The 20016-nt window shown below is 39.2% G+C and overlaps 1 protein-coding gene across 2 annotated transcripts in view; it reads right to left on the bottom strand.

Annotated features, from left to right (window-relative positions):
• adarb1b (adenosine deaminase RNA specific B1b) overlaps positions 1–20016 on the bottom strand; it is a 165427-nt gene that overhangs the window by 62500 nt on the left and 82911 nt on the right. The window lies entirely within an intron of this gene.

Here is a 20016-nt window from a genome sequence, read left to right as displayed (position 1 = left end):
TTCTTTCACCCGGACAGCCTCTCGTGTTCACTCAGCGATGCTGCATCAGTGCTGATTCTACAGTGGCACAGCACAACATGTATATTTAACTGAGTTTGCAGGGTATCTGAGGGTATTGCAGAGAAAAACTCACACAAAATACAATAAATAATACAGTATCTTTCTACTTCACCTTTCTTCAGTGACTGCATGCATCATGTGCTCTGCCTCATTTAGTTTTTTTGGTCATACAATGAAAGTCAAAATATCTTCTTCGGCGCTAGCTTACGCAGAAAGGGACGTGGTTCTTGCAAAGAATCGGCCAGAAAGATTTGTGAGTCTGAATCAGTCCAACGAATTACTTCCTGAACCTGTCATCATAAAAAATGAATACCAGACAAATAAATGTCCAAATGAAAAAAAACAAGTAAAAAGGAGGAAATAGCCACTAATACAGTACCTGGATTGCATCACATTTGATTGCGCAAGCATGCTTTCGATAAACTGCACATCTATTGTACATCATATACACAAAAATGTTTGCCTAATCATTCTAACATTCAAAAGAATAATAAAAAAAAAAATGCTAGACAAATTGTAATTATTGTGGCTCAAGTGGCGCTAGAAAAGTAAAGTAGAGACGCTTTTGATAGAAGCATTTGCTAAATTAATAATTGTATAGACTCACTGACATGAGTATCCTGAGAAAAACACTTTGACACTAAAAGAGAATCAAGGTCTCCTAAAATCTCCACGATAAAGCATAAAAGTACCATAAAAGGATCATATTTCTCAATTTTATAACAATTGAATCAACATATTTTAGTCTGTTCCTTACACAAAGCTTTCATCCGGCTTCAGTCTTGAAATATGTTTACATTTTTATAATTCCTAGTCAGCATTTACTTTCATCATTTACATTTCTATTTGTATTCCACAGAAGGAAGTGATCTAGGTTTGGAATGACATGTGGGTTGTTCTCTCGGGTAAACGCTGATACACAGGAGTAAGAGTCTGAGGGCGCCCCTCAATCCATTTCTTGCATACACACTTTTTCTAGGACAGCTCAGATTCAGAAAGTGAGCCGTGAGGCATATAAATCACATCTCTCACTTATGGCCAGCTGAGTTCAGCACAGACTTGAAGAGAAGCACTCAGCATCTTTCTGAAGCTATCGTCAAACACCAAAGAGAGCGGGCAGGGCCACTGGGACACCAGCGGGAAAGTACACATGAAAAGTCAGCCTTGAACTTTCTGAGGTCAGTTGCAGTCTTGCATGTTCTTTCCAAGTAAAATGTCTGAGATGTGTTAAAAGTACTGTCATTTAAGGTCTTCTTACAAATTCATAAGTTCATTTTCTAGGAATTCTATATCTATATTACATAAAAAATAAATAAAAAAAATGTTAAATTTGCATAATCATTCTAATATGTGACCCTGAACCACAAAAACAGTCCTACGGGTACACTTTCTTAAATTGAGATTTATATATCAATCTGGGAGCTGAATAAATAATCTTTCCATTGATGAATGGTTTGTTAGGATAGGATTTGTCCGAGATACAACTATTGAAAATCTGGAATCTGAGGGTGCAAAAAAATCTAAACATTGAGAAAATCCCCTTTAAAGTTGTTCATTTATGTTGGCGATTGTGCTGCATTCACTCACAAAAATAAATGTTTTATATATTTACGGTAGGACATTTACAAAATATCTTAATGGAACATGATCTTTACTTAATATCCGAATGATTTTTGGCATAAAATAAAAATTTATAATTTTGACCCACACAATGTATTGTTGGCTATTGCCACAAATAAACCCGTGCGACTTATGACTGGTTTTGTGATCCAGGGTCACATATTCAAAGTAGTCAGATCAATTGTAATTCTTGTAGCTCAACTGGCACAAGCAAAGCCACTTTGGATAGAAGCATCTGCTAAATGTATAATCCAAAAACAATATTTTAATCCATAAAACAAACAAATCATTTAATATAAAATAGTTTTCTGCTGCATGAGAAGAGTGTTTGGGTCACAAGGGGGCGCTGTTGCCCTTTTCTTGCTGGTTCCTGCATCTCCCAAAATGGTTTTCTCCCAACAAGCTTCAACTACATTACAGAGAATATCAAATCAAACTCATCAAGCTGTTAAAATAAACCCAGAAACCGCTTATATACACTAAGCCAGTGTGAATATCTAAAAGACAGAGGAACATTCCAGCCAGCCAGTGGTAACAACGCCTAAAACAATGGCATAATGTGCTCTCCAAAACTGTCCGAGCATCTCCTCAGCCAGTTTCTTCAGGGTCAGATTCATTTCCATTATAATAAATACATTTTGATGGTTGAACAACAGCTTTAGGGCTGGAAATGCCAGAGGGTCCCTCACAATTAGGGGGGTCACAGCATCAAATGAGATGAAAAGTTTCTACCGCAGAGCAAATAAGCCAGATAGCAGCCATGCAATGCACAGCAATCTGCATTTAAGAGCATTGTGTGACCACAGCTAACATGTTCAGTGGGGGATCTTTAACCAGCACAGACATTTAGACGACAGGCTCTCAGTCAGGCTAACTGGGATGAGGGAGTCACGCATGTTTGGATCCGAGAGCCTGAACTTCAGCTGTAGAGGACAAAAGGCTAATTGCAGATACACTTCATTACAACGATAAAATTACTCCTCTGTCAACCCTCGCATTTTTTAAGTGGTCTAAGAAAAGAGGCGATAACGAGCTCTAACTGTCCTGTGCACTCACTTTTCTTCTTGTTAAGGTTTACGGGAATAGTTCACAAAAAAAGAAGAAACTTTCCATTTAACAAAGCTCTAAATTACATTTTTGGCACATGCAATTTTAGCAACCAGCAGAGCAGGTAAAACATCTCAGCCAATTACAAGCCTTCTTCATTGTAGAGTATCGCATATGCTAAGAGGTTTCATAAATCACACACGTTTGCCATGTCTTGAACAGCATTCGAATGCCTCAAGATCAAAGCAGACCAGATGAGGCCGGTTTTAAAGCTGCCAAGTAAACTGAGAAAAACGCTTAATACCACTGCCATATTCAGTTTAAACAACGCAAAGGAATTCAATAAAAGAATACATAAATCACACCTCCAGACATAACAGAGAGGAGAGGAGAGAAAAAAAAAATACAGATAAAGGAATGAGGAACCCCTGCCAACAACAGACAGCTTAGGTGAGAAAACAGACAGGGTTGAATCGGTTCCCATAAAACAAGAACCGTACGGTTTGCAACCCACAGTTTCATATATGTTAGTACTAGGGTTAATCTAACGTTTAACGATCGCTTTTGAATAATAAAAGATAATAAAAGAGTCTATTTTTAAAACTAATTACAGTGAGTGATTCTCTCTACTGCTGAGGTCCTGTACAGTTAGAGAGGAAATAAACAGTAGGTGTAACAATGAAACAACACAAGCGGTCTAAAATTTCAAAATGTAAAATAAAATAAAAACAAGACATAAAATAAGGAAATATAAATACTAATAACTATAATTCTAAGCATCATCATCATCATCATTATTATTATTATTAATATTATTATTATTTCACTGCATCTTAAAGTCCCCATGAAATCAAACTTTAAGTTGTTTGCCTTTTATTATGAATCTTAGCCTTCCTGTTATCTATAAGCTAGTGTGCTCCAAAACAATGACAAGATCCATATTAAGAAGATATAAGCATTCAAAACTGCTGCCAATATGGATCAACGATTTTGATGACATCACTCTGCACTCCAACTTCTCAATAGATTTTCTGTCCAATCAAATGCTCTCTAGTATCTGAAGCATCCCACCCCCATACACTATAAATAGACGCTAAATCTGCGGCTGAAATCTGTCACTTGTTCACACAATTACTATTTTCTATATGGTGAATGGCACATAATGCACTAAATAGGGGAAAGGGATTCAAGACAGTGTAAATATGCTTTCTATTTCGGCGAATGAAGTCTGGTTTCGCGTTAGTGTCACGGAAACCACCTCCGGTCCAGAGACACGACAGAGCGGATCATATGTGAGAGTCAGTGAGACCACAGAGCATATCGGACTCCAACCTATTTGAATTATACACATAATTCTATATTTTAAAGACATAAGGAGTAGATTAGAAGGAGAAACTGTTAGACAGATTTGGCATTATAAAAAGCACTGACAAGTAGAAAAGATAACACCAATGCCACGCACTTAGATAAATTACACACTTTTCAAACTACACATCCTCAGCATGATTATGTTCACTGTTTTGCTTTAGTAACAGTTTCATTATTACATCTTAAAAGGGGAATCTATTACACTGTGGCTGTCATACGCGGCTTTGCCGAGCTCAACGGCTCTGGCCGAGCTGTGATATAAACTAAACGCTATTGGCTATTTTAAAAAAGGGAAGGAGCTGCTCGATATGTTCCGCCGTCTTCCTGTTTCAGTGGAAATTACATCAACACATTGAACAACGCTGCACGTTTCAAGGCACTTCAGTGGGCCTTTAAGTTGACCTCAGAGGCACTACCACCTTCTTCCTAAAGGGGGCACAAGCACTCAGACTCACTGAAACCTACAGAAGGAAACTCCTACTGTGTGTACCAGAGATTACATGGAGGCGGCGGCTGTCCAGAAGATGCTACAGAAGAGTGCACATGGAACGCAAAGAAGAACAGAGGCATTCTTGCTGTCAGTCATCACCAGACTCAGAGGCCTTCCTCAGGGCGACAGATCCTGCTAGGATGAAGAATGACCAGAGAAAGAGAGAGTGATAGAGAATGAGAGGGCGGGAGATGCAGAGAGGCTATTTTCCCACAGGGACTCAAGTCTGTAGATTCTCATGAAGATGACGTAGAGCGAGCAGAAGCTTGTGTGCCCATCTCTGCTGCAGTGCACTGCCACACTGTTTCCCCCCCGCTCCTGCTCCCAGTAGTTACGCTGGCAGAGCGGGCAGGAAATATAAAGCCATTAGACAGTGAAAAAGACACGAGGGGAAAATTACTGCTGCTGCCCTGAGTGTGAACTTCCGACAGCCAAGTCAGTAGGATATTAAATTTATTTAAAGATGCCTGGCTAATATCCTCTGTAGCCTGGTTTTACTATTTCCCTTCAGTCAACGCTGCATACACAAGCAAGGCACAAACATATATATCAGAGATGTGTAAACATTTGGTCAAAGTGTACCTTGTAAACTAACTCCTCTGTAATATAAACAATATTGGCTCCTGTGTTGAAAGTACAGGTATCAAGGGACGTCGTAAACTTGCAGGGTATTGCTTGCTGTGCGCTAACAAGTAGAGGAGAAAACCGATATCATTTACAGACGTATGACCTTCTCTAACTATTCTCCAGTTACACCACAAGAGATTGGAAGCTTTGGCCCATTAGTAAGAGTCATTAACACAAGTCTAAGTGCAAGTGGTCTAACACAACAACACTGTTGCAGACTCCCTGGCTCCAAAGTAGGATAAGATGTTCTGGTCTAGTTGAAAAAAAAGCTGAAAAAACCCCAAAGAAAAACAGACGACGACTTTGGATTGAGTACCATCGATGGTCACTGTGTGTTCTTGGCAAGGCGTTGCAATAGTCCAGGTCTGACTGTCTGTTGCAGGACTGGGCATGATAATAATGCTCTTCTGTTTTTCCTTTGGAAAGCAACATTCCCTGGTTCCAACTTAGAAGTTGAGACAATCTCAAATGTAGATCGCACTGCCTGAAACAACACTGTCAACTCCCATAGGACCCCCAGAATGGGGGTTACGACAACTAGAGCAAAGTAGAGGAACAGGTCACAGTGTGGAATGATGGGTAAGGCCATGTTTTATCTACTTGACCATGTTTAATCTACCTGAAACCTAAAAATCCAGAACCATACTTGCGCCTCCACACTTTACTTGCACTTGACAGATTGGGGTTGTTTGTTTGCGGTGTGTTTCAGAATTCTCTGGGGCTTGCTATTTGGGTCATGTCTTCAGGGAGAAGCAAGGATAGTGTGCAGAAACCAGCTGGCCAGCACAGCTGGGGCTCATGGAACCCACCGGGTGACATCTGCAGTTCTGAGGCCAAGGGCGGGTACCCAACTTTGCCACCTGGGCACTGATTAGGCCTTCAGGGAGCGAGAAAACTCAGTGGAAGACCCTTAAAAATAAGAGGGTGATCTGGCATATATGCTTTGAGCAGAGCATTGTAGTGTAGCTATAGTTCAACTTTTCCTAAGTCTCAGAGGGTGGCCTTGTGCTATGACAAAACGACGGGTGACGCAGTCTTCCAGACCAGGACAAACGAGGGAAGTATCGTAACCCCCCACCACCACCACCACCTCACACACAAACACCCCAACAAAGCCCGTTCTGTAAATTCGCCAATGAGACTAAACCTGTTTCTATTGAGCTAGGAGTTTTGCTCTATGGCAGAAACCGAACCCCAGTGATAACCAAGGTCCAGCACCAACCTGTGACAATCCAGACCAGTTACACCTATGAGGATAAGATCTTTCACAACACTGTTCACCACTCTTGTCGGAGAAGCAGAACAATGCCCTCGAGCTTTTTCCCACGCAGGATCTCCTGAGGTGCCCCAGCTTGTGTTACAGCAGTTGTGTTTAAGTAGGCCAGAAGTGTCTAAAAGAGAGATTGAAAGAGTAAGAGGGATCTCACACTTTGCTCAAGGGGGAACTGAGGTGGGTTTGAACAGGCCTTTGAACCAGCCAAAAATCAAACACTGTCATAATTTACTCACCCTTCTTGTCGTTTCTAAACTGTATGACTCTCTTTCTTCTGCAGAACATGACTTGTTGAATAATGTTCCAGAAGTTTTGGTCCAAATTATGAAAGTCGACAGAGTTCAAAACTTTCAAGCTCCAAAAAAGAACTGATACTTTGTGTGATGAAAATATTGAGTCTTTTCTCACTCTCAAATCAAAACCTTAAAGCAAAGCGCGCACACACACTATATTCAAATATGGTGAAAGGAACCTCAAATGTCACATGATGTGCGAGAACCAGTGAGATTTGACACTAATTGACCTATGAAGTTTGTTACCACATTTTATTTAGGGTACGTTTACACAACAGCGATGCTTAAAACGTAGAAGTTTTTCCTGTGAGTTTTCCGCTTACAGATGACACCATTGTCAAAACGATCCCCATTAACACGGATCCGCGAAAATGTCCAAAAATGCTGTATTCTGCTGCCAGGCCATTAGATGGCGATGAAACACTATAGACTGAACAAGTAATACTCATGTGCATAATGTCATAGCCTTCAGAGAAATACGTTTTTGTTGTTTATATGGAGACCGTTTTAAAAAACATGCATATTTAAACCAGTTTTAAAAAGTTTGCATTTTTTGTCAACCAAAACGCCATTGTTGTGTTAATGAACGGCCAAAAAGATTTACGTTTTTAGTTGAAAACAGTGTTGTGTAAACAGTCCCTTAGTCTGTGCATGCATGTGTTGATTGATGTTTTAATATGATTTGAGAGTGAAACACAGTTCAATGTTAAATATACAGTACAAAGTTTGAGATTCATTCCAAACTACCTTTTTTCAAAGGTTTTGGATTTGAATGACTTTCATAATATGGACAAAAACAGATGAAACAAATATTTTTGGTATTTTAGTCATTCATTTTTGGAACGACATAAGGGTAAGTACATGATGAGAGATATTTTGTGTGTGTTCAGGTGAACTATCCCTAGTGTAAGAGGAGTTATTGAGCAGAGGGAGAAAAAATGCCCATAAAATACCAGCATCTCTAGAAGATAACCGTATTCAAACTTTATATGAAAAGACCTGAAAATACAGAAATACAGTTCTCTCATCACAGGAGTCTTGGGAGTACCACCAACAATACACATTTTGGATGTCTCCCTTATCTGACAGACTTATTTCAGGTCTTGGAGTCTACCATTGAACAGATGAGTTGAATCAGGTGTGTTTGAAGGAGACATACAGTGTTGATAGCACTCAGGTATTAGGGTTGGGAGACACTGCTTAAGAGATTTTCTCTCAATCAGCATCTACCTGATCAAAACAGAAAACAGGTTTTGACCTTAAATCTATGGACCAAAATAAAGTAAACTAGTTTATACAAGGTTGTTGCATGAGTTAAAGAGAAACAGGAAGGAAAACACTGAACAGTGATGAGTGCAATCTGTACAGGAGGGCGTAGAGTTTAAAGCTGGCTGCCAGTCTGCCCAGCATTCATCTCTTCAATCAGTGGGCACACTCTGAAGCAAACACAGCCATTTCCGCTGAACATGGAAGTAAAGGCTGCTTGTAATTCCTGAATAGCATCATGGGGGAAGGGGCATGTCTGTGTTTATGGTATGAGACCTTGTTCTCCGTCCCATCTGATTTGGTCTTAAGCTCAGAGCGACAAGACAAGCTTTCCTCAATCCAATATCAACAGCCAGGCTGCGCTCTATTCTGTCTCTATCCCAACACTACACAACATCTGGCCATCTACAACACCCCCAGACGCAGCAAGCCAGACACACAGAAGCCAAACCCATGCAAATGTTCGCCTGACAGAAAGACTGATAACCACAAAGGGTTCATCCAATCTGCTGTATATCATTACACAGGAACTGTGTTCAGGGAAAACCTCATTAACCCCACCTGCAATTCAGTGACACAAAAAGCCCTGAGGAAGGAAAATAAAAAGGAGCTGGAGGTGGTAAATGGCTTCAGAGGACGCGGGCTAAATCAGATCAGTCATTAGCATATAGAGACCATCGCCACAATCAAACAACCTTCAGATGATCTTTAGAGGGAGCAGGTGATCATACTACAGCACACAAATATGAAACTAGAAAGCCTGGTTGTGTTTGCACTGTGCCAACAGTTATTTTCTACAGGGTTGTTTATTTTTTGTGAGAGTGCTCGGGTTTTCAACGTAGTCGGCACTGCAGAGAAATAGCATGTCGCTGTTCTCCTGCACCCTCGAGCTGTCATTAAATATATAAAGTCCCATATTCATGTTCAACACAACTCTTTCATTACATGCCTCTCTTGCTCTCTGAGACTCTCTGAAATATTTACAATCTCATTGAGATGTCAGAAGGCAAGGAGCACTTTATTTTAATTCTAGTTTTCAGTACCAACTCACAAACGCTTTGAAAAAACTGCTGCAGAGCCAACGGGATAATGTTACGTAACAAAACTGCATAAGAGTATAACCAGAGAACTCTGGGTATACCAGGGATTCATTCATGCTATAATATCATCGAGGATATGTTCAGGGCTTGAAGCAGTCAGGATTTAAGAATTGCTACACTTTTAAATCATAATTTTGATTTTGAATTGATCACACCCACAAGAAGTTGAATTGCAATGCTAGGTAGAGGAATTCAGAATTTTAATATTGGCTCACTTTTAATTAATCAGATGGATTTAGCATTGAATTAGCCAGACCCACAGGAACTTCTCTTGATTTACTTAATATAGTCCATATAGGCCTACAGTACTTACACCCGACTTCACAAAGTGATTCAGTCATGAACCTCAAATTCAGAGAAACAAGCGACATGCTTTGCTACTCCCGAAAATCAATATTCAGTGTTCATATTTTACATTCAAGGCATCACCAATGGATTGGCAGCATAATCCATTATGATGACACTTTCTATCATCTCTCTTTAAACACATCATCACTTCAGCTCGAGGCTCTAATCAATTCAGTCAGAGCCTTTCCGTGGGGTCATCCATGCAGAACAGCAGCAGCTGTGACAAGGTAATTTGGAGCCCCAGCGGCACCCACTGATGGGCCACAAGGCATTGTGGGTAGATTCTCAATGGCCCTCAATGACAAACGGAGCTCCTGTGAAATGGAAACACGTTCTGGTTTCACCTCAGTAAGAGAAAATAATGAGAGACTATTACGAGAGGTTACTCTGCTCGTGTTAAAAGACAAGGTACGCTAAGTGTAATGTGCTCAGATTACAATTGAAGAGGACAGTCAGGTCTCGACACTACAGGAAATAATATTGGATTTTAAAAGGAATAGTTCAACCAAAAGTGATAAATCTGTCGCCATTTACTCACCCTTCTGTCATTTACAAACCCCCATTAGTTACTTGCTCCTGTGGAACCCAAATGGAGAAATTTTGAAGACTGTTTTAATGCAATTACAATGAAAATGTACAGAAGCCTTTAAGCATCAAAAGACAAGTAAAAAAAACACCACAAAAGTATCAAAAACATGGTCTGTGATTCATGAAGAAATCGACCATTGAAGTCGTTTCTCACCCTAAATATTGACTTCCGCTCCAGCTGTTATTGAAGCATTCATGAAAGATGAAATGAGATAAACAGTGAAGTCTGATTTGTGAATAAATCAATTATTTTGCATCAAATCTTTTCAATTAATTCACTGAACTTGGTCACAAAATGATTAATTCCACTCACTGCAGATTTTCAGTGAATAATGACTTTCAGTCTGAAACTTTCAGTTTCACACAAAGTTATCATACGACTTTAGATGACTTTGAATATTATGAATGAGTCATTTGGACTACTTTCATGATGCTTTTGCATCCTTTGTTTTGAAGCTTAAAGGCTTCGATTCCCCATTCATTGGAAAAGAAAGACCAAGAGTCTTCAGAATTCCATTAATCATCCAATTATCAAAGTATTATTTGGATATCTGACATATTGACCCCTAATCAAAGCATATTCTGTCTTTGCCACAAACCAAAGGTTGAAGCCTTTTCCTCATATTAAAAACAAAACTCAAAAACCTTTCATCCACTCGCACCCCTAACACAACAACATCTGACACCACCACTCCGATCAGATAGCGCTGAACCATCTTCTAGACTGTGCAACAGGGCCGATATGTTGACTACGATTTCAAATATCACACAATAAATCACACGCAGACATATTCCTCACCGCAGACGCACAGCACAAATGCCAGTTGTTTCTTGGAGGAGGAATTTGAGAACAAAGCTGCCATTCTGCTTTTCTCAGAAACGGGTTTGCATCTCATAACTGCCTCCTCCTTCCCTTGGATCCATTTCAACTCAAGCCTGTTTATGATCTGAATTATAAGATATTAAAAAGCCTATGCAAGTCCATGATTGTAATACACAGGACGGTATTATTTACCCAAACACCCCAGACTATTGTCGTATTACAGCGTCATGTGGATTTCGGCTGACCACCCTGACATTTCATTAAATTCAATTTGCCCACTAAAGGACATAGCAAACTTGATTATAAAACATAGACTGCTGAAATTGATTTTTTCCACTTGGTTACGAAGAAAAGATCTTTGTTATGTGTTGAATTCCAATAAAGATCAAGACAAAGACGAGACTTCGGCACTGATGATCAGCTGAGACAGGTCATTAGTACCTCCTGCCTGAGAGACAGACACTCACACTCATTAATACATAGGATATCTTCCCTCAGGGAGCACAGGGCATCATTCATCTCCTGTGTGTTTTTTCTCTCTCAAGCACTACTGTGAAATTCCCACTCCGCTGAACTTGCAAAAAGCTCCCACATCCCCGAGCAGCCCCAGGATGAATGAGCGATCTACCGGCAAGTCACACGAGAACTGAAAACGGCAGGCGTGAGAGGAAAAATGTATGGCATGGAAATAGCTTTTGTATTGATTAAACTCTGGCAAACGTGAGGAACATTCTTAAATGTTACAGAAGGACATTGGTTGAGAAGAAATGTGGAGTCAGAGCTGAGTCCTAGGGGTAAGTGTACATGCCTTAAACACATGGGACATGTAGATCTGATTCCGGGTGACTGATTTTGCGAATCGATGTTTGGTGAAACCATCTTTTGTTGTCAGTATTGACTCGCCTGTATGTCTTTTTTTCAAATCCATATGATGTTTTCCACTGAACAATGTGAGTTTTTGAAGAATATCCAGGTTTCTTTTTTCCATTTAATATTAGACAATAAAAATTTAAAAACACACATTAAAAGTGGTCCATATGATTAGATTACTGTATTACAAGTCTTCTGAAGCCATGTGAAAGCTTACTTATTAAATATAAAACATTACACGACCTGTCACAAGTTTGGGGTCAGGAGAATTTTTTTTTTATGGTTAATTTTATCCAGCAATTATGCATTAAATTTGATCGAAAGTGAAATAAAGAAGATAACTAAAGAAAACTTCCATTTTAAATAAATGCTGTTTTTACTTGACTTTTGAATGTTATATTCATCAAAGAATCTAGAAAAAAATGCATCAATTCGACATTAATATTCAAAAGCAGCACATGCAATGGTTTTCAACATTGATAAATAATGATAAATGTTTCTTGAGCACCACATCAGCCTAATAGGATCATTTCTGAAGGCTCATGTGACTCTGACGACTAGAGTAACGAAAAATTTGCCATCACAAAAATAGATGACATTTAAAAATATATTAAAACAGAAAATTGTTGATATATTTCACAATATTACCATTTTTACTGTATTTTTGATCAAATAAATGCAGACTAGGTGAGCATCAAAGACTTCTTTCAAAAATATAGTAATCATCTTACTGACCCAACATGCTAGAGCATGTCATAAAATGAAAATATAATACACATAATAGGATTTCATACAATTTTATAATAAGAAATAATATTTTATAAAAGCTAAAAAGTCATATAGAAACTAAAATCATTATTCATCAACAGAACTGGCAATTCAATCAAACATAAGTTCATAAAAAGCAATGACTGAAATTAATAAACATCCACTTCACAAAACCAGCAAACTGTAAAATGTTTAAATTGTACGAAAAGTCAAACAGAGTGAGCAGAAAGCTGTACACTAAAAAATGCTGGGTTGTTTCACCCAAATTTGAGTTAAAACAACCAAGCATTTTTTAGTGTGTAGAATAGATATAACTCTTGAGTTATCAATACAAGCATATCAATTGTTAAGAGCTGGACGATGTGTGCTTTTTTATAATACATGTGTTTGAGAGATCACAACTCCCTGAAGCTACAAAAACACAGGTAGGAATCCCTGATATAATGTAATCTAATATTCTATGTGCCTCTCTGTTCATCACAGAATATCAGACGGCTCATAGCAAATAAGGCCATTATTTGACATGAGGTCACGTTCCTCTTGTGTACTGGTCACCGGTGCCTCAGGCCTGCACGACCTGTAATACTTTAAGAAGTGTGGTGTAGTGCAGAGCTGTCTGATCCTTTTATTGGGGAGCTCAGAGGCCAAAGCCTCCAGTTCTGCTCTCGACAACCGCACTGCAATTTACTCCAGCAGGAGCCAAACACAGACCCAAGCAGACGTGAGAATACTGAGCCATCAGTGCGTCAAGCATGTCTGCAGGACAGGGAGAAAAGGAGAGGAGAGGCGAATAAGAAAAGATTTTTAAAAGAATGGAAAAAGAAAAGATGTAAATGAAAGAACAGAAGAAAAAAATGAAAATAGGGGAGAAGAAAAAGAAAAAGTGTAATTAGCAAAAAGGAAAAGGGAAAGTAAAGTGGAGGAGAAGGGGAGAGGAGAGGAGAAATGGTAGAGAACAGAATAGAAAAAGGAAAAATAGGGGAGAAGAAAAGAAAATGAAAAAGAACAGGTGAAATTAAAAGAAAAAAGAAAAGAATAGGGAAGTGAAAATAGAAAAGGAAAAAGTAGAAGAAAAGATCAAAGTTGAGGAAAGAAAGGAAAAGACAAATGAAAGAGGAAATGGAAAACGGAAAGAAAGTAAAGTAAAAAGTAAACGGACTAAAATGAAAGAGAAAGAAAATTAAAGAGGAAATAAAAAAGGAAAGGGTAAGGAAATAAAATGGAAAGGAAAGAACATATAAAGGGCAAAAGAAAAGGGAGAGAGAAAAGACATGCAAAATTGAACGTAATAAGATGGGGGGGGAAGGAAAGGAAAGAAAGGCAAAAGGAAAAGGGTAAGGAAATGAAAGAGGAAATGCAATAGGAAAGATAAAATGAAAGGCAAAAGGAAGAGGCAAAAGAAAGAGGTAAAAGGAAATGAAAGGAAAAAATAAAATGGCAAGGAAATGAGAAAAAAGGCAAAGCAAAAGGTAAAAAAATTTAAGGTAAAAGGATAGATGAAAGGAAAGAAAAAAGGAAGGAGAAAAGCAAGAAAAATGGAAGGGCAACACACCCATGTTCCAAACAAAAATACATCAAGATGTGCATCTGAACTGATTTTACTACAGTAAACCGTGCCGAGCTCAGTGAAACAAGATGCACCAAAAGAGGAAGAAAAAAAGAGGAAGAACAAAGAGATGAGAGAAAGAACGGCCAATAGAAGCTCCAGGATCCTGCATGGTCAGAGAGCAGAATGAAGAAATCATCAGGTTTGGATGCTGAGACCGGCTCACTCAGCACAAGTGCTTCCCAGAGCGCCTCTTATTCCATGCAGGATCCAAACACACCACACAACAGGGACAAGCACAAGCAAAGCACTTCCGAGCACTACCAGTTCATTCTGTCAAAGCGGCAGTTTCCCCTCAGGTCCTTTACAAAAGTTCAGCTCTCACTGCACCTTCAAGTCATCGTTTGCCTATTACGACTCCATTTCACACTGATATAGAGTGTTTATGGTTAGCCGTTCCAGAATGAGAATTGACTAAAATATTAGCATATGGTACAGCATGTAGAGGGAGGAAAAAAAACTGAAGTGTAAATGGCACTGCGCTTTAATGAGCTGTTGCTGTTCTGTTATTAGCTCCGTGTGTGGGAGTTGACGTTTATTAAACACAAAAAAACGATGCCATTTCAGACGTGTCCCAAACCACAAGTGCACACAAGCAGGCTAAAAGAATGTTTTACTCTTTTATGAATGCGTTAAAGATGAAATCCACTGGAAAAGTTGTGTTTCAAAAGACAACTTTCTGGTTTTAAAATAAAATACTACTGGTATCCCCATCCAAAATCAGCATATTAGAATGATTTTTGATCATGTGACACTAAACGCTGCAGTAATGATGCTGAAAATTCAGCTTTGCCCTCCTCACAGGAAAATCAAATTAAAATGATTTTTAATTGTAGCAATATTTATTTTTCTAAAACATTTTTAAAGAAAACTAACTTTTGAACAGTAGTGTATATCCAATGAAAAATATACAATTTCATGTTATATTTATTTAATATAATATGCATATAATTTATCAAGTAAACCTAATTCAGAAACTGGGTTCTATATGAGTTCAGAGATTCAGGTCAAATGATTGTGAAATAATGATTATAATGATAATAAATAATTATTGGTTGAAACATAACCAACACCATCAGATCACTTTTTCTCTCTGTTCATCTGGCTGTTATAACTCAGGTACAGCAACCAAACAAAATCTAAAGTCAATGATTTAAGGGTCAGGAGCCCAACTAAAACAAACACTAATCACCATAATGGTGACTTAATTACGGTTTTCTCCTTCAGTGATTCTGCTTGTTAACATCAGGTGTCTTCAATGTTGCTAATACAAAATAAAGATTTCTTAAAGGTATAGCGGAGGATCTTTCCAAATTTTAGATAAGACCCGCCCTCTCCACTTTTTGAAAAGTTTGATTGATTCACCAGAATGATTGACAATTAGGAGGACCAATAGTATAGGTTACCCACCAGGAAGTAAAACATCCTCCGCTATACCTTTAATTCATCTTTGACATCTGTCTGTTATTCAGATATTTTTGTTAAAAACAATTTTGGTAAATTTTACTCATTTTAAATGGTGAACTTTTAAGGAATGAATTTGATTAATTGATTAATTTGAATTTGATTCAATTTAAATTTGCTAAATTTAATTAATAATATTGCTTGTAATCTGTTGCCACAATTTTATTGAGTAGATATAGCGTATTCATTTTTACAGTGTAGAAGCTAAAGACAGACTAAGAATAAATGTGTGTTTCAAAGACAAATTTCTGAGTTTTTAAATAAAATCAAGTACTGCTGGAATCCCATCTGCTACAGATAACTCAATCTCGTACAAATCACTATACCTTAAATCGCAGACGCACTTTTAATTTCATTTTGACAACTAATCTTGCCCGAATAGTCCTCAAGTCACCTGGTGCGCCGCAGATGCTCGCCTTGGCCAACTAAAACAGGCTCTGACTTAATTTGATCTTGAGTATATTACACTTCCAATCATATTACGAGGTCAGGAGAGATGCTCTTATGTCTAGGTTGAATGGAAGGAAAAGGACACTGGAGGACAGGGCATCTGCAGGGTGTTTTCACACTGTCACAGAGACCTGAATGAAAACTAGTGTGAAACCACGGCCAGCATATTAATCGATAATGCCCAATAGGTTGGTACAAGGACAAATTTCAGCACTCTGGGCAGGTTGAGTGTTTGCAAACATGTTTTGCATGTGTCAATCGTTAACTAGTGATTCAACAACCAGCTAGCTTATTAGCGAGGTCCACAAGCTTCAAATTAGTTTTAAATTCGTCGTAACATCTTTAGAAGCAGCACTTCAATAAGCATGCTTTAATTACGATGCTAAAGTTTGCCAAATCAAAAACAAGCTCCACTTGCAAAGAACAAAAAAAAAAAAAAACGGCATGTTTCTGAAAAATACATAAATACCATATGGCTGTGATTTAATTAAATGAACATATATACGCTGTGCATTTCAGAGTGAAGCACGGCACTGTTACACAGAATCTGGTAATGTTTTCCGAATCTGGATTATTAGTAAACGCTGCTTAACACAAACATCTCTGCATCTGAGATTGCGTTGCTTATAACGTGTTTTGCAATGAGAAGCTTTTATAAACCTGCTGCCAACAAAGCAATAGCTGTAAGGGCGCCCTGCCAAAATAAAATAAATCAAGATATTTAATAGTAAACATAATAAAAAAAATTATTCTAGTGATATTGGCATGTAATCCCAATAAGATTTTTTGGGGCCCATTCAATTTTTAACAGAAATATTGCAATTCGATTTTTTCCCCCACTAAGGCACTGTCCCAAATGGAACCCTAAGCACTCGTGGTCTTCCTCTGAGTCCGCACTTTCGTGACGTAATGCCGCTTTGACTGTCGGGAAGAAGTTTGCTGTGGAGTCCGCATCAGCGCGGGCTCGGCAAAAGTGCGCATCAAGGGCGCAAATCGACCACATGGGGGCGCTCGTGAGCACCCTTCTGAGATCTAATAATGTCAAATGGGACACCCTGCGGTCTCACGGACTTAACGGACACGCGCACGCGGCAGCCATTGTAAGTCCACAAGACCGAAAGTGCACATGAAGTGTGCCATTTGGGACAGGGCCCAAATCGTTCAGCCCCTTAGAGCGGCGCTATGCAGTTTTCAGGCATGAAAACAGGTCAGGGGTAAAAAAGGTGAGAAGGATGCGGCAGCAAAAAATCCAATCCAATCAACTTATATATATATATATATATATATATATAGTGCTTTTTAATGTTAAATTCATCAATCTGCTGTAAATTAAACAAAGAAAAATTATTTTAGTTACAGTGTCTGTCTACATTACTACTACATAATAATAGTTATAATATTTATCCAGTAATAGCCATATATTGTAAAACAAATGCACTGAAAAATAAAGGAAACTTTCAAGAGACTTGAAAGAGTATATTTCTATACTTCACATTAAAGGTGTGATTGGGCTAGCCCAGTGTCAATCAAGAAAAGAACCAATGGGCCGCTGATCTACGTGTTTCATGGGGTGTCAGAAAAAAAAAAAACTAACGCTGACTTTTTATTGACCAATGTATTACACACTAATTACGCACTAACCCAGCGCCACCAATTAAGCAAAACAAAACGAATGGGCCGCCGATGTACGAGTTTTATGGGCCGTTAAGACAAAAAACGAAACAAAAAAGTATGAGATGTATCGGCCCAAAAAGCACTTCGGTCCACCGGGAATCTCCCGGTAGTCCCGATGGCATTAGCCTACATGCCTGGACGTCACACAAAACAAAATCCTACCTGTAGCCTTTCACCATCCACTTATTTAGCTGCTGTTGCATCAATTGACATGCCATCTCCTTTCCTCTTTCGATGACAACTCACTACTCGTCCCTGCTCGCTCAGCGCTCACGGCGCCCGCGCCCGCTAGCGATATTATCCCGCCCTCTTCTATGTCAAAATTAAAAATGATGACATTGACAACATCGCTGTCTGTATCGGACAGGACAGTTAACATTGTAAGCTAACTTACCTCAGGCTTGCTTTCCGACTTGCGGTTCTTTGTTCGGCAGTGTGTCATCAGACTCGCGGTGTTAAAGACTTTGAAAACAATTCTGCCCTACTCTGACTCGGATTGGCTGTCAGGTTTCTGCATTAGGAATGATGATTGGTTTTTTAAAGCTGCTAAGTTTATGGTAACTATAGAGATATAGCGGGAAAATGCTGGCCACGACCCCACCTCCCACCCCATAAATATTTTCTCATCGGATCTGCACAAATCACGCAGGTGACCCATTTTGGTTTTAAAACGGCGAATTTCGCCGAAAGGTGAGGAGTTTTCATGCCTGAGTTTTGGTAATTTCTCTATAGAGCTCCCCCTACAGCTTCGGAATAGATATTTGACAACACTGTCGTCAAAACTCGTTGGCGACTCTCCCCCCTCCCATCTTCTCCCTCTGGTCATGTGCATTTGTTTTCAAAGAAGCCGGCGAACGCCCAGAGCCATGTCCACTGAGGTATGTATGATACACAGAAGGCTAGCACATAAATGTATGTGTGCAGTGCCGTAAAGCAATTCGTTACATCGCGAGACCTGATCTCACGCGATACTTCCTGACGCTGAGGCCCAAAGTTGCAAGGGTGTTTTTTCCGCTCACAGGCGCTAGAGGGAAGCGAGACGGCCACCATTCAACCTGAAAAAAGTCATATAACCATTCCAATGACTTCAGTTAAGGTAAATTAAGCTAAAAAAAAACCCTGCATAGTTCCCCTTTAAACAAAGTCTTATATAATTATATAAAATGAGGGTGAGCAATTGAGTAAACGATCACAATTTTCCTTTTTGAGTGAACTATCCCTTTCAGACTGATTAGTTGCCTTGTTGTTCAAGCAGTTTTGCACATTCCCAGTACATTTTTGTCTGAACTGCATTCTCATAACGAGAATCACAACAGAACATGCGTGCATCGATCGGGAATATTACCTACACGGCCTTCAAAGAAGAGTCTACTTCCTGCCCTCTTCCTCACCTCCATCCTCATCATTAATTACTACTTTCGCTCCAGCAATAAATCACGCTTCCAAAAAACCACAACAGCCGCTCTGGCAACTAACACCGAAATATTCTCTCGGTCATCCGCGTCGTGTTGCCTCTCCTCGTGCTCGTCTCGCACAAGTCTGCTCGGACTTTTATCCGCCTGAAACGAGCAAGATTAAAAGGAGTTAGAACAAAGGAAAACACTGTTGGAGATAATCACGAGAATAACACGAGCAATTTGCTATCGCTCGACAGTTAGACCATTTGGAAATGGGCTTGAGGAAAATAATCTTCCATTAAAATGATTTGACATGCTTGTTCTTCCGTTCCAAATCTGTTTTTGTGGTCTACATTAAAAGGGCCAATTATGAGGACTGTTTGTCTCAAGCCTGGAAAATGATAGAACTTACATGGGGTCATTGTTTGGCCATTTGACAGTTATTGCATTGAGTAGCGGATATGAAAAGGGAATGTGGAAAGGAGAGGATCAGTCCGGTTCCTGCAGAATGGGGTTGATCAGGGATAAAGCCTCGTGGAGCTGAGCACAGAGGAACTGCAGAGGGAAGAAGGCAGCTTGGGTCTTGAAAAGCTTTCTCTGCCCTAAATTACTGGGATAAACACTAAGTTTGGTAAACCTTTATTTCATCCTCCTGGCAACTTGAGCACGGTTTTCGTGCACCTCATAGGACCTCGCTGGCATCTCTCTCCTTGTGGAGGAAAGCCACATAGCAACTGTGCTCTAGACTCAACAATGATAATAGTCATCATTTTCTGACCCCAAGTATTCACTCTTCCAAGAAGCCCAAAAGGATAATTCAAGGCAGAAGTCTGAGCTTCTGCTTTTCATTCAAGGACAGTCGATGTTTATTTATAATGCCAAGT

The sequence above is a fragment of the Leuciscus leuciscus genome (genome assembly GCF_965113295.1).
Source record: "Leuciscus leuciscus genome assembly, chromosome: 7".
Lineage (NCBI taxonomy): Eukaryota > Metazoa > Chordata > Actinopteri > Cypriniformes > Leuciscidae > Leuciscus > Leuciscus leuciscus.
The sequence above is the reverse complement of the archived record's forward strand: the minus strand, read 5'-3'. Positions and strand labels throughout refer to the sequence as shown.